At 35.4% G+C, this 16812-nt stretch overlaps 1 pseudogene; it reads right to left on the bottom strand.

Annotated features, from left to right (window-relative positions):
• Positions 1–4793: 4793 nt before the first annotated feature.
• LOC149223560 (peroxygenase 2-like) lies at positions 4794–14087 on the bottom strand (annotated as a pseudogene).
• Between the last annotated feature and the right edge of the window lie 2725 nt (positions 14088–16812).

Consider the following 16812-nt stretch of genomic DNA (forward strand, 5'->3'; position numbering starts at 1 on the left):
TGCTAATGGAGACACAAATAGTGCATGAATGATACGTATCCCTCACCTCTTTCCATACTAGTACTACTTTGGAACCAGGGTCTTTCCCATATTCATGGTAGTTATCTACTGGCCCTATGAAATTTCTTTCGAGAAAAGTACTTGGGTACGTGAAACTTTATCGTTGGAAATAAATTCTTCTCCCTTAACAAATTTATAATACTAATTATAGATGGAAAATAAATATATTTATTAGTGCACGTTAAATCCCAACCATGGTTGTAGACAGACATATGAATTGTTGGGTTTATTTTATTTACTTTGAAGTTGTTGCATTCACATGGACACTTGTACTCATCATTCATGCCATATATTAGTCTAACCATAAAATTTATTTTTCATTACCTAGGTCAGATTCCTATAGGCTTACCAATTATATCAATCATGATTTAGATATATCCAACGACAATCAAAACAGTGATGTTATTCTCATGGTTATGCATGCATATTTTTTTTAAGTACTCCTTTGATATTAGATCAATATAGAGTTCCATCATCTAAATACTTTATTCATTTACATCCTTAAAATTCATTAAAAATTCTTTATAAGAATTTAGTTAACAGTAAATGAGGATAATCAAATCTTATGCCACTTGTATCAAGTTCTTTAATATTATTATACTATTATTCTAAGAGACAGTTCTCTTCTTTTTATAGTTAACATGCTCAACTGTTTAAATAGATTATCTTTACTCTCGACACATACTTACATTAGATGGAAACAAATATAACCTACACGCCCTAGGTACTCTTCTCTAATTCTCGCCCAGCAAGTACAATATTGAATTCACAAAATCCACTATGTGCATACACGATAATCTCTTATATACATTCACAAATGTAAACTTTCAATGCTTGTTGATTATTTTCAGTTCCTATAAAAGGAAGTACATTATCGAATTCATATATGAATTCCTATTTTTGCATATTTAATGAAATTCCTATATTTTTAGTAATTAATATAGTTTACTTCTCATGCATGCATGACGATGCTTACAATTATCGAAAATGTATATATATACCATATATGTAGAATTTAACCATATGAAAATGTCTACTACATGCAGTTTTTCCGTCAGTCTGCAACTAACATATCATTTATAATGCATCGTCAAGAATAAAGTATAAACAAGGATCTAACTACAAAGTTCATTAGAAAATACTCAAAAACTTGACACGTTCCTCCCAAGCATGAATTCCCTCTTCCAGTAGCCGCGCCCCCCCCCCCACGCTCAAATCTTCTCGCCACCAGAGTCAACAACCCCTTGATTCTTAAGTGGATCATTTTATAGATTTCTTTCCGAACAGATTTTAGCAATGTCATGCTTTAAGGTCCGACAGCCTTTTTGCCTAAGCATTTTTGTTTTAGTTTTTCTTTGAAAAAAATACTTTTCTTTTTCTTTAAAGCACACTTTTCTCTCCCATAGTGCTTTATTCCACCACACTTAGTACTCCAACTAAGTGATTAACGTAATTTTTCTCTCCCATTATGTTAATTAAATTTCTTTAATTTTTCTCCTATGGATTTTTAGGAGACTATTAGGGAAGGTACAACATGTGGACTTGACCACCACAACTTGTTCTATGATGGAAATAAGTCTTCTATACTCTAGTGCTCTTTCCTAAATATTTCCAAGAAATTTATTTATTATCTCAATTATAATAATTTAAGTACATCATGACATATGTCCCATCTTGGCTTCCCTTGCCACTAAATCCAATAATAGTTTAACATCTAAAAATAGTAATTATCTAAATGCAAAGTCATATGGGTCTTACAATCTGTTATGTGTCCTTGTTTTAGTGTTTTCCTATGGTTTACTGGTTATACTTCAAATGATAAGAAACCAACCTTTGGAAAAATGTTAGGAAGAAAATGTTTTGGAAACTCTATGTTGATCCTAGAAAGTGTAAGGTTTTCTTTCTCTCAAGATATACAGAGGCATATAGGGCATGCCAATCCTCCTCTTTGATATAGCTTTGTTAGATCGTATGCTACTAGAAATAAGGAAGACGAAATTGGAAAAGGAAAAGAAGCCTAAAAAGGGGGTTAAAGGGTTTCAAGAGATAAGAAATGTGAAGCACCCAATCTCCATATATCATGCATATAAAATTGGCTTCTTTTGTACTAATGTAGTGTCAAGACATGAAAGGGAATGAGAACATAACAAGAAAAAGGTCTGCCAGTTAGATCTGGTCATATAGGTTAGATTTCTTTAGGTAGAATATTAATAATTATGTATCCTTTAATGTTTAATTTTCTTATGTTATTGTTGCAGCTCTGTTTGACACGTCTATAACATTATTAACATAAGAAGCTAAAATTTAAAATTTCTTCATGGCTCTTAACGATGTGTTGATTACCCTTTTATTATGCTTCTAACAATATTTTATTGTTTTATGTTCATTCAAAAGGTTTGATGAAAGATCATTATTACTCACGAGTAAATATAAATATTCCCATTCATGAGTTCTTTGTCTATGATGAAGGTTCACAATGTTGGGTGAACAACTCCAGTGATTTGTGTTAACCAAAAAACCCCTACAACTTGTTGTTCCCACTTTAAAGAATGTTTTTGTCATAAGTTGGATGCTAGGAACACTCATCAGAAGGGTCCTTTTTCTATGACTTAAGAAACATTGCAAAAATGTTGCAAGTGGCTACAACCTGCAAACTATTCACGACAAAACCTAAAATCCATTCCACTCGAATTTATATTATCTCTTCCATGCACCAAAAATCATTATCAGCAAATGCCATGACATGTATTATTGAGCCCGAATCTACTCTTTTTCCAAGGCTCCCAAATGATGTTGCTAAGCATTTCCTGACACTCATATCCTACATTTATTTCTAGTCTTTGGGGTCTATTTGTAAGCTACTAAGGAAGTTTCTTCAGAGCAACGAATTCTATGTGGTGAGAAACCTAGCAGGTACTGTGGAAGAATGGTGTTTTATACTAACAACTGATGCAGATGCCGAAAAAACTATTTGGCAAGTTCTTAATCTTGTTCATGGTAAATGGAAATCACTTTCACCAATGTTTAGTCCCATGAAGAGAAGATTTGGTTATGCTGTGATTGATGTTAAGGCTTTAGCAAACATTATTCTTCCATTTTGTAGCTACATTAGGTGTGACTCCACTTAATGTTAGTCTACACCCCTTAGTATAATTTAACTTGCATTTGCAAAGTCCATAAACATCATTTTTTTATTAGTTGAGAGTATAATATTGCAAGAGTCGAATACGCTACAGGCATCTATCATGTTGAAGGTTCAAACCATTTGGAACAATTTATTTGGTGGAAAACAATAACATTATTGTAGTATTTGAAAATTGCTTTGAAGGACAGGATGGAAATGAAATGGTTTAAGAAATTACAAATCATTGGGTGGTTGGACACAATGAAACATAGGTTTAGCCCTTCTAACAAAAACTATTATCCATTGTATTGTCAATTAAATGTGATATGAGATCACTTGTGCTATGAAATGTTTGATTTAAATCATTTACTTATAACAGTTGGAAATGGTGCAGTTTATAAATCTTAGTGAAGAGATTTTTCTTAAATCCTTTGGAGTTAAGGTGTTGTGCAATACATCCATTTTGAACATATTCTAGAATATTGGCCTAGTTGGAATCTCCTTGAAACGGTGAAAATCTAGTAGTCGGAAATTTCTTTTACCATTAATCTTGACATTTCACTTTGTTTGTAAGGTGTTGGTAAACTGCAATCTTTGTCACAAGGATTATGTATTAAATACTTTGGTGAATACATGATGCTTTCATTGCATGGCTTGGGCTTCTAACTATAGTGTTTCTAATGCTTTCAATGCGAAACTTTAAGGATTCAGTTCCATTTTTCCTTCGATTTACCTCTTGGTGGCACCATGGCAACAATGTGCCCCTGTACCATAAGAAAAAAGACACCTGTACTCATATAAGAAAAAAGACACATGTACTCGTTTCTGCAGTTAGCAGGTACATACTAGAGATATTATGAAGAAACACACATTATGAGTCAACATACTTTTAAAAAAGAAGATATTGATAGGATTCCTCAAACAACTGTTCTTCCTAACTATTGTAACTCAATTTTGTAAAGGTTAAATTTCAAAGTCTTTCTCAAACAAACCATAGTAAATACACAAAATTCCATAAAAAATTTACTTCCTTTTTCTATGCTAGACATTCCTATGATATTTCTTTTACAACATATATTACAATGTCTAATATTGAAATACCTCTATCTATTTAAGTACACAGACATATCAAAGGTAAACTCCCAAACAAATCAAAATTTAAAAGATAAATAAAAACACATCATTAGTGTATAATATATGTTTATGGGATAACCCCTTTTTGTCTGAAACCAAATATCAATTAATCCAAGATGTTTAATAAATATACACCTTTATTTCTCTAACTTGATACCATGTCTACAAATATCTATTTTTCAGCCAAACGTGGCAGCATGTCTATATTTCGTTATGCAGATGTAACTTCAATTATGAATTCCAAAGAATTCTTAACATTGCTAACACCGACGATGATGCTTTTATTTCTTGTAGTTTTTTTCATTAATCTACTTCATTGATGCAGTTCAAAGCCTTCTTACGCAACTGAGCGATCGATTGCGATATCCCATGGGCTAGACTGGGCGAGGTATCTTTAGTTTGTTGTCCCTTCATTACGTACGTTATTTTCTTTTCCCTGCAATTATATTTCTTCGGTAGTAAATGTTTAGCGTCTTCAGCGAGATGAGTGTTGTTTTGCCAGTGCTTCAAACAAACTGCCATCATACAATCTTCTTATTGCTTTATTCTCAAGAAGACCATCTTTGTTCTTCGCAATAACGTACAAGGGGGCCCATTCGATCTCTGCTGCGAGACTGGGGCAGTCCAAAATCTCAAATGTCATAGCCATATTTCGCTTTTTTTTGGGTAGCTTTTTGTTTTTCTGAGATAATTTTTTTTTAATTTTGTAGAAATTTATTGAAATCATAAGTTTTTTGGGTAATCCTCTTACAATCCAAGTCTTTTATGAGTTTTTCAGGGTGCGGAATTTATATACACTCTCAAAAAACCAATGTAAATAACACAAATCAATATTTCATCTCAAATTTTTCTCCCAGATTCCCTCTATGAAAAGTCCAAAATATCACACTAAAGACAACTCCAAAAATAACTAATTTAATGTCAATGATAATTTAATGAACCCAGGGTTAAATTTTAACAAATTAATTCTCTAACAGTGATTGTCAAACAATAAACATATACAACCGAGTTCATTTAATACCCATTAACAAACTATATATTTATTGCCATATTATTTCACCTTTAGTGGTTCCGTATATGGGAAAAATAAATGAAATTAAAAAAAAACACCATATGTATGCAGGGAAAATAAATGAAATTAAAAAGAAAACCGTAGGGGATTACCATCCAAAAAGGTCATTTGCAATACTATTGGCGTTCAGCATGCACTGGATCTGTTGAAATACTAATTTCAACTGCAGCTTTTTTTTTGGAAAACCGTCTGAGGATTCTCCACACCGTTTTTTCCGAATGGTGGTAATTCTCCAGGAGGCAGCAAACACGCTCATCTCCTGACACGTACCCTGAGCAGTTTTGTCAATACAACATTCCCCGGCACGTAAAGTGCGGTAAAAAGGGTCATGAGATTTTGCTGACAATTGTCCGATTATTACCAAGGCTCGATGTACAGGCCTGCACCATGGGGCTATTTATTACGTGACATGTTTTGGCATTTTCATTTATGGCCAGAATTTACTACGGTTGTTGAATGTGCAGGTGCAAGCCACGTCATTGTTCAATATTATCAGTTTTTTTGGCTTGGTTTTGAGGGATACAAAAGAGTTGTGGAGAACTGCAGATTAAAACACCAAGCATTTACGTGATAGCCTCTCAAAAATAGGGTGCTTTAATATCTTGTAAAAAAAAAAGAGATAGGTGTCCCGCTTGTGGCATTTTCGGTCAAAGAAAAACATAGCTACGATGAAGTACAAGATATCGGAGCAGCTAAGGAGATTTGGGTGGATTGTGCCTACTTACAACATGCCTCTAGATGCTCATAATATAACTCTTCCTCGTGTGGTCGTACGTGGAGACTTCAACAAATACTTGCAGACGGACTTGTTGAAAATGTAATGATATATTTTTTTTGAGATAAAAAAAAGGTAACATGCAGCAACCTGAAAGTAAGAATATTTTTTTTTTACACACAACAGTGTTAATTTTTGGAGAGACAGAGTGAAGTTTTGGACTGCCTCTGAAGTAGTCTTGGTGTAATCCTTCTGTTAGAGAAAGACCTTTTGTGATAGTTAGTTTTGTAATGAATACAAGTTTTTTTTTGTGTGTGTGTGAAACTCTGTCTTCCTGAGACATTTTCTTTGTTTCTCTGTGTTAAGAAACAAATCATTTTTTTCTTTGTTTATCTGTTATGGAATTATCAAAAACTCCCAACATGGTATCAGAGCTTGTCCAGGCTCTTTGAAGGTGTCAAAAAAGCTGAAGGAAGGATTTCTTGTTACAGCAGTTTCTCCAGCAGAGTGAAGACTCAGTCAAGAAAGAATCCAAGGTATTTTTCAAGTTAGTTTTTGTGTTACTGTTGAGGACAGTCAGTGATTTTAAATACATAGTCAAGTATTTTGAAGCATAGTTAAGAGTGCAACAATGGTTGGAGCCAGCAGTAGCATGGGTATCCGTAATATTCAGCTCCCACAATTTAATGGGAAAAACTATGATTATTGGGCAATAACTATGAGAGCTTTGCTTGCCTTCCAAGACTTATGGGAATTTTTTGAGGATGGTTTTGAAGAACCTGCAGATGAAAATGAGTTTAATAATTTAACTCAGGTAGAGAAAGATGTGTTGAAGAGAAATAAGAAGAAGGATTCTAAAGCCCTATACTTTTTGTATCAAGCAGTGCATGAGAGTGTGTTTCCAAGGATAACAGCAGCCAAGAGATCCAAATAAGCATGGCAAACTCTCAAGATAGCCTATCAAGGCATGGAAAAAGTGAAGACTGCAAAACTACAATTGCTGAGGAGAGATTTTGAGACTCTCTACATGAAGGAGTCAGATAATATTGACTCATTCTTCACACATGTAATTGGTCTGGTCACACAGATAAGGTCTCATGGAGAGATTCTCGAAGAAAAGAGGATTGTGGAGAAACTATTGAGGATCCTACCCTCAAGGTTCGATGTGATTGTCACCACCATAGAAGAGACAAAGGATCTCACAAACTTCTTAGTTGATGAACTACATGCATCACTAACGACACATGAACAAAGATTGAGTAGAAATGAAAACTCATCTCTAGAGCATGCCTTTAAGACCCAGATGTTATTTGGAAGAGGAAGAGGTAGACGCCAAAACAGAGGTGGAAGAAACAATCCACCAAATGCTCAAGGAAGAGGCAGCAATCCAAATCAGAACCAAGGCCAAGGCAGCAGCCAACAAAGTGGACAACATCATGCTCAAGGACAAAGGTATGATAAATCTAATGTCCAATGTCACTATTGTAAAAAATATGGGCATTATGCAAATGAATGTAGGAAGAAGCAGCATGATATGAGTAATAGAACTAGTGCAAATTTCACTAGAAAAAATAACAACCAAGATAATTTGTTTTAGCCTATAATATGACGGAAGCAAAGAGTGAAGATGTATGGTTTCTAGACTCCAGTTGCAGAAACCATATGACATGAAACATAGCCCTGTTTTCTATGTTAGATTAGAGTTTGAAGTCACAAGTCACACTAGGGACTGATAATAAAGTTTCTGTTATGGGAAAACGAGAAGTAAATGTCTTAACAAGGAAAGGTGAAAAGAAAACCATAGCAGATGTTTATTATGTTCCTGGAATGAAATGTAACCTCATAATTATTGGATAGCTTATTCAAAAGTGGTACAATGTTTTCTTTGTGAATGATGTATGCACCATCATGGATAAAACACCCAGCAAACAATGTATTGTTGAAGTGAAGATGACAAGGAATAGGATGTTCCCTCTCAAAATGAAATCAGATTTAAAAAATGGAGAATAAATAGCAACAGTGACACAAGAGGCTTTCCAAAGCAAACTAAAAGATGAAAATTGGTTGTGGCACTTGAGATTTGGACATTTCAACTTTGGAGGTCTTAACTTGTTGAATAGAAAAGGAATGGTAAGAGGATTACCATTGATATAGAAACCAGACAACCTTTGTGAAGGTTGTATCTTAGAGAAACAACACAGAGAAAGTTTTCCATATGGGAAAAGCATAAGGGCAAAAGCACCCTTAGAGATTGTCCACTCAGATTTATGTGGACCGATGCAAACTCCATCACTTGCAGGTAGCCACTATATGCTAACATTTATTGATGATTTTACTAGAAAAACTTGGGTTTATTTCCTGAAGAACAAAAGTGAAGTGTTTGAAAGATTTTGCAATTTCAAAGCACTTGTAGAAAACCAAAGTGGGCTGCATATCAAATTTCTAAGAATTGATAGAGGAGGTGAGTATATCTCCAAAGAATTTCTACGTTTTTGTAGAGAAAATGGAATTCATAAGTAGTTTACCACTAGCTACACTCCGTAGCAAAATGGAGTTGCCGAAAGGAAGAATAGGACAATCATGGATATGGCAAGGAGTATGTTAAAGGCAAAGCATTTGCCAAATGATTATTGGGTTGAAGTTGTACACTATGCAGCGTACATTTTGAATAGATGCCCTACAAAAACAGTCATGAACAGAGTGCTGGAAGAAGCATGGAGTGGGACAAAGCAAGGAGTCACCCACATGAAAGTTTTTGGATGTGTGGCCTATGCACACATTCCGGATCAACTAAGGAAGAAGTTGGATAGAAAAGGTGAGAAATGTATTTTCATTGGATACAGTGAGGAATCCAAAGCTTATAGGTTGTATAACCCATCCACCAAGAAACTTATTCTGAGTAGAGATGTTCAGTTCATTGAGGAGGAATCTTGGGATGGAAGCATAGAGAAAATAGTGAATGTTAAAAACTCTTTGTCTCATGATGAAGATGATGAGGAGATAGTTGAAATACATCCCCAAATAGTAGCACCAACACAAGGGCACCAAGAGACACCCTTGAGAAGAAATGAAAGTGCTTCTCCAAGCACACCACAAGGAGGAAATTCAAGTGCTTCTTCAAGCACTTGTACACCAAATGAAATATGTAAGAAGTTCGGAAATTTAAGTGACATTTATGAACAAGAGGCAACAAATGAAGGTATGAACTCTTTATTTTCTTTATATTGTCATGTTGATAACCCTGTTCATTTCGAAGAAGCAATTAAGGATAGGAAATGGATAGAAGCTATGGATGAGGAGAGCAATGCCATAGAAAGAAACAAGACATGGGATTTAGTTGAACTACCAAAAGGAAAGGAAGTCATTGGAGTTAAATGGGTCTACAAGACCAAGAGTAATGCTGAAGGAAAAATAGAAAGACACAAGGCAAGACTGGTTGTCAAAGGATATAAGCAGCAGTATGGGAGAAACTATGAGGAAACTTTTCCACCAGTTGCTAGAATGGAAACCATGAGAGCAGTGTTGTCCATAGCAGCACAAAACAAGTGGAAAGTTTAACAAATGGACGTGAAGTCAGCATTCCTAAATGGAGTGTTAATGGAAGAGGTTTACATTGAACAACCTCTAGGCCATGAAAAGAAAGGCCAAGAGCACAATGTGTGCATATTTAAGAAAGCTCTTTATGGGCTGAAGCAAGTACCAAGAGCGTGGTACAGTAGGATAGATTCCTATCTACTAGAAAATGGATTTGAAAAGTGTGAGGGAGAACCCACCATCTACATCAAAGAAAATGATGGTAAAATACTATTTGTTTTTTTATATGTTGATGATGTTATTTTCACAAGTAATGATGATTACCTTATTTAAAATTTCAAAACTGTCATGAAAGAAGAATTTGAAATGACTGACATGCGTTTGCTGAGATACTTCTTAGGAATAGAAGTAGAACAAAATGAAAATGGGATTTTTATCTCACAAGCGAAATATGTTAATGAAGTGTTGGAAAGATTTAATATGTAAGAGAGCAAAGCAGCAATCGCTCCCACAGTGATGGGATTAAAAATTAGCAAAGAGGACAACAACAAGAATTTTGATCCTAGTTTGTACAAGATCATAGTTGGAAGCCTCATATATTTGACTGCAACTAGGCTAGATATAATGCATGATGTTAGTTTGATTTCCAGATTCATGGAGAGGCCAAAAGAAGCTCATTGGTAGGCAGAAAAAAGGATTCTGAGGTATGTTAAAGGTACTAAAAGGTTTGGCATTTTATATACTACTTCAGAATGTTCAGATTTAATTGGATACACTGATAGTGATTGGGCTGGAAGTTTAGATGATCGAAAAAACACATCCGGTTATGTTTTTCACATGGGTTCAGGAGCCATTTCATGGGCTTCTAGAAAACAACATATTGTAGTGTTGTCTACAACAGAGGCAGAATATGTGGCAGCTACAACAACAGCATGTCAAGAAATTTGGATGAGAAGGATGCTAAGGAGTTTATGCCAAGAGCAAGCAAAAGGAACTGTGATTTTTTGTGACAATAGCTCAGCTATTGCATTATCCAAGAATTCTGTGTTTCATAAGAGAACGAAACACATTGACATAAAGTTTCATTACATCAGGGAGTTAGTAAACAATGGAGAAAGTGTTTTATAACACTGCAGAACTCAGGAGCAGGTTGCAGATATTCTGACCAAACCATTGGGGTAGAAAAGTTTTGAGTTTTTGAGGAAATGTCTGGGTATGACTGATAACCCAATAGTTGAAATTAAAGGGGAGTGTTGAAATACTACTTTCAACTGCAACACTTTTTTTGGAAAACCGTCTGGGGATTCCCCACACCGTTTTTGCCGAATGGTGGTAATTCTCCGAGAGACAGCGAACACGCTCATCTGCTGACACATACCCTGAGTAGTTTTGTCAATACAACATTCCCTGGCACGTGAAGTGTGGTAAAAAGGGCCGTGCGATTTTGCTGACAACCGTCCGATTAATACCAAGGCTCGATGTACAGGCCTGCACCATGGAGCTATTTATTACTTGACGTGAATTGGCATTTTCATTTATGGCCAAAATTTACTACGGTTGTTGAATGTGCAGGTGCAAGTCACGTCATTGCTCAATATTATCAGTTCGTTCGGCTTGGTTTTGAGGGATACAAAAGAGTTGTGGAGAACTGCAGATTAAAATGCCAAACATTTACGTGATAGCCTCTCAAAAACAGGGTGCTTCAATATTTTGTAAAAAGAGATAGGTGTCCCCCTTGTGGCGTTTTCGGTCAAAGAAAAACATAGGTACGATGAGTACAAGATATCGGAGCAGCTAAGGAGATTTGGGTGGATTGTGCCTGCTTACACCATGCCTCCAGATGCTCAGAATATAACTCTTCTTTGCGTGGTCGTACGTGGAGACTTCAACAAAACACTTGCAGACAGACTCGTTGAAAATGTAATGATATATTTTTTTTGAGATAAAAAGTAATATGCAGCAGCGTGAAAGGAAGAATTTTTTTTTTTTTTTTACACACAGCAGTGTTAATTTTTGGAGAGACAGAGTGAAGTTTTGGACTACCTCTGAAGTAGTCTTGGTGTAATCCCTCTGTTAGAGGAAGACCTTTTGTGATAGTTAGTTTTGCTAATGAATACAAGTTTTTTTTTGTGTGTGCGAAACTCTGTCTTCCTAAGATATTTTCTTTGTTTCTCTGTGTTAAAAAATAGAGAATTTTTTTCTCTGTTTATCTGTTATGGAATTATCAGAAATTCCTAACAGGATCTCCCAAAGTGTGAGTTTGTCTTGATTTTTTATTGCGTATTTTCTGAAGATGGCATCAAACCTGGAATGGTCGAACCTCCTTTCAGTGTCGTATGCCATTGTTGCTGCCATGCTTTGCTTTGTGGATGTTATCAATGTATATAGGAAATTTCTGTGATGGTATCCATCCCTGCGCACCGAACATCAATATACCCAGCTAGCTTTTTATGTTAATTTTACTTTCAACAATATACTCACTGGAAGAGTGCTGTAACTGAAGCCTAAGTGGGTAGCCACCGCTATGAAAAGTGAAGTGGGGACGCTAAACCCTATAGAACGAAGGCCTGCAAGTTCAATTGGGTTAGTCCATTTTCACATTTAGGTTTCATTTCCATGTAAATTTAATATGTAGAGTTTATTATCTTTCAACTCTATTGAAATTAAAATCTCTGTATGAGTGTATTCAGTGGCCATAATTGTCGCAACAAAAGATAAAAATAAAAATAAAAAATTGCAATAAAAGTGTTTAAATTTAGTTTTTGATAGTGGACATAGATTCAACACCATCAAAAACTCTTGGGGCACCCAAAATCTTGAAGTTTGACAGCTGTAACTTCGATTTAAAAGAATTCCTACCAGATTTTATCAAACTCTTGCCAGAATTTCCATAATTTTACAGATAAATTTGAAAGATAAATATACAAAGGCAAAATATAAAGTTGAGTCATTCAAATATCCAGAAAGATGAACAATGCATCCTTTTTAAATGAGAGAAAAATAGAACAACATATTAAATGCACTTGGTCTATGGCTTTTAGATTCGTATGATTATTTACTTATTTTTGTGTTTATCATAATTGAGTTGTCAAACCAACAATGAACTAGCGACTATTGGTTGTTATAGGCCAATACAGGTTGATCCATCACTGTTATTCAAGGAAAATCACGCATCTGGAATTACCATCTTATGATTCATAAAAAACCAGGCCACCTTGAATTACCAGCTAGTAATCTATAAAGGACAAGTTTTCAGTCCTGGAAAATACCTCTAAATTCTTGACTATTAACCTGTTTCCTTCTATCCCAAAAAATAAACTCTTAGTAACTTTTCACATCATAAAATAATAACATACAATTATATTATTCAAATATTAAAAATATAAATCACAAAAACTTGAATTTGAATAACATATCAATAAAAAATATTAAGATTAATATTAAAAACATATTACGAAACCTTATACATTCAAAAAATTAGATAGGTGTTACATATACAGTTGTTCTGTTTCCACCTGGATACTGGAATGTATTATTTTTCATGATTGAAATCTATATATAGTAAATGAATCAACAAACTATTTCAATGTATTAGTATTCATTTTTGTAATAATAAATACCAAGTATAACTGGATTTAAGAAAAAACAAATTATAAACTCATCTTATAAATTTATAAAATCTGACCGCGACTTCAAAAACATTTGCTTTGGTAACTCATTTCAGTTACAAAAGCAAAGCAGTAACTAGATTAACATGGAAATTGAAGACATTTTTCTAATCAGGCATTTAATTTCCGAAGTAAAGCTATCTAGTTGGTAGGTAAGGTAGGATAAAACAACTTTGTACTCTCCATAAACTTAGAAAGAACAAGCATTCTGGTAAAGCACAATAACATAACTGAACTTTACTAGAAAATGCCCAAGTGTTAAACGAATCAGATGAAAAATGACACACCTTTGTAAAAATCACTAGATAAATAAATCCATTTTTGTCTTTATTGAAAAAAGCCACATGTTGCTGAATAATGCTCATGTCGTTGTTATTATGATTCGTGGACCCATTTAAGTGTTCTGGATCCACTGCTTCGAGAGCTCTTTCTAAATCTAGATGAGAAACCGATAGAAAAACTAATACAGGTTATTCACATTTAATAGTAACACTAAGCATATATTTACCTTAACTATGGATTTATGGATTTAAAAACAAATTAAAACTCTCAATGTGCAGACCTAAGATCGGATGATAAGAAGGATCTACTTCAGAATTAAAACCCTCAAATCTGAGATAGTATGTTAATATGGATCCTTTAAAAAATTTCGATTGTGGATTATGCAAGATTATATTAGACTAATATGGTGCATACACGGGCTTGGCATTTGTTCAATCTACGATGTGCAGTGATCAGTGCAGAAACTGTTTGTGTGGAGTCTTTGGAAGAGCTCGCCATATTTTACTTTGTTGAAGTAAGATCCAAAACAATTAAATTTCCAATAAATCTGGCACACTTATATGTTCTAATAAAAATGTTTGTAATCAAAGGCAACGAATACTAAAGAGATATGAAAATACATCTTTTTATTTATATTAATAACTGAAAAGAAGATACATGTTCATACAAGGCATTGAAACTCTATCAATAGCATGTAAGGCTGCTCAAAATTGACCACTCTAAGATACTAAAGCCCACTTGTGAATCTTGGATGGATCTACCACACAAATGTCACAACGAGGTTTTCATCGCGGGATCAACCTAGAACTAGCCATGCCAAGTTATGAACCAAACACAATAAGATAGACAAAACCCCGATGATCCCACTATTTGGCCCTTATCCCATTTTATAGGCTGGACAGATTCTCTAGAAACTTTATTTTAATGTTTTCCTTTGGAAAACGAGGGTAGATACCATGGGCGAATACCACAACGAATACCATGGTAAATACCATGCACAAATTCCGTCCACTTTGACCATATCAAGGAAAGGGAATATTACGAATTCCCTCTCCCAAAAATTGCTTGCCCTCAAGCAACCACTTCTATCCACAACAAAAGCATCTATACACTGATACCAGGATCCCATAAAAGCTAGTGTGTTATCCCATGCCTCCATGCTAAATGATCCTAAATGGATCCTTTGATCCCTGGATCCCAAACCATCATTCGAACAATCCTTCCCTCAATACATTCCCCTGGGTCCCAATGCCACCTAAGTCCTCGGACCTCTGGGTTATGATACCAACTCAGCCCTCCATCACTACCCATGCTTAACGGCCCAAGTTGCAATATGCTCTTGTCTATGGGTATCCTCCTAGCAATCAACCCATCAATAGAGTTTCAACTCATAATCGCTCGCCAATCCATCTTGTGGGAAGGATCTAATGCATGAATGCCTGCACATCAAATAAGTCTACTATGTTGATCTTGCCTGCTCCTCAACTCGTGCTGCTCCACTCAGTGATCCAATATGATCCATTTGGAGAATTATACCCTGCTCTCCTGAATGTATAAAGGCAGGTTGGTACTACAACAAGCTTTATCTTTGTACACCTGTAGAGGGCTTCTGTGGAACTCCCAACTATATTCCTCCAACTACCTTGTGAGGGACTTGAGACGTTCATCTATACTAGACAACTTGGTTGTTGACTCGACACATACCCCTATGAGCTCCTCAATTTTTTGTTCTCTAGTAAGATAGTATCTCAGGTTTTCGACACTCTCTACTTCAACATCATAAGAAGTGTCTTGAAATGAGTGATATTTACCTAAAATATTTCTACGGGTGATTCTATTGCCCTCTTGAATGTCTGTGTACCTGTCTGCACTAGATACCCAACGACTACCGCTTCTACTTGAGCCTTTTTCGTCATGTTGGTTCACCATTGCTGGCTCCATACTCAAATTTCCCTTGCCTCCTCCATATGTGAAGACAATATGTTGGTCATCCTCTCCAATTGTCAAACATAGATGCACTGGTGGACTGCTATCTATACTTGACTGTTCATATTCTTTATTGACATCCCCATGGAGACCTATGGACTCAGTTGTATAGGAGTCTACCTCATCAATACCATTAGGTAGAATTTCCCAATTCACTTATGAATTCTTTTCATCCTACAATCCTCCCTAAATAATATCGAGCTGCTGCTCACCATCGTGAAAATCAATAAACCCAAATACAAAAGACTCCCCATGATCTGAAGGAATATCCTCTTGTTTTGTCTCTGTTTCCTCCTTCATATCACCTGCACATGAATGGTTACAGGTTCAAGGTCCCTTACAGATAAAGAACATTCCTCTCCTCCTTAGTTTATTCTTGCTATAGGTTGTGTCCTTTCTTCCTCCATCAATCTTTATCAACTCCTTCCTAGTTAGCACCCTTCTAAGCAATTTTATGCTTTTCCTGACAAACTTCTCAACTACATCATAGGTAGTTGGATATACCTTTGGTTCCTTCCTCCAAATGATCAGCAATTTGTATCTTAGTACCTTGCAGATGTTAGCATCTCCTTTTAGGAACAAGGACACAATCTTCTGCATGCTTGTTTTTACATGATTTGGATTAGTTGATGTAATGTTGGTGTAAAAGTTATAAAACACCTTAAAGGCTAAGTCATCACATTCCAGATTCAGTATGAATGTGTCAAAGATGAACTTTGCCATGGGTTCTAATATTTTGCACCACTTTTGAATGGTAAGAAGCATGATGTTGTTCGACCCTTGAAGGGCTTCTACTATCAGTTGCAATATCTCTCTTATGATATCATTATTGTCAGGAAGTAGCGGCGATGTTAAAGTTATGATCCTACTGATACAAGAAGAACTTGTAAGGCTGACCTCTTCACAAGGATGCTCCCAGAGTTTGGGTTGTATTAATGCAAGCATGGATGGCTTGAGAGCCCAATCGAGTTTCTTCCATTCTGGGTTCCCCACCTTAGAGAGACACGTGTTTAATTCCTCTAATGTATGAATGTCTATAACTAACTTTGTTCATTGAAATTTAGATCCAAGCGTGAAGAGCTTAGCTCCTCTTCCCTGTTCGTCCTTCACTTCCCATGGGTGATTTGACTGCAGAATGACATGAACTCTTTTCGAGAATGGTATGTTGCTTTGACCATAATTTTGGTTTAAGGAGGTATTGTTGTGTGAAAGACTATATATCCTCACTAGTTCATCA

This window comes from Pinus tabuliformis, chromosome Q (genome assembly GCF_031772625.1).
Source record: "Pinus tabuliformis cultivar Carrire ecotype Pingquan chromosome Q, CPIR1, whole genome shotgun sequence".
Taxonomy (NCBI): Eukaryota; Viridiplantae; Streptophyta; class Pinopsida; order Pinales; family Pinaceae; genus Pinus; species Pinus tabuliformis.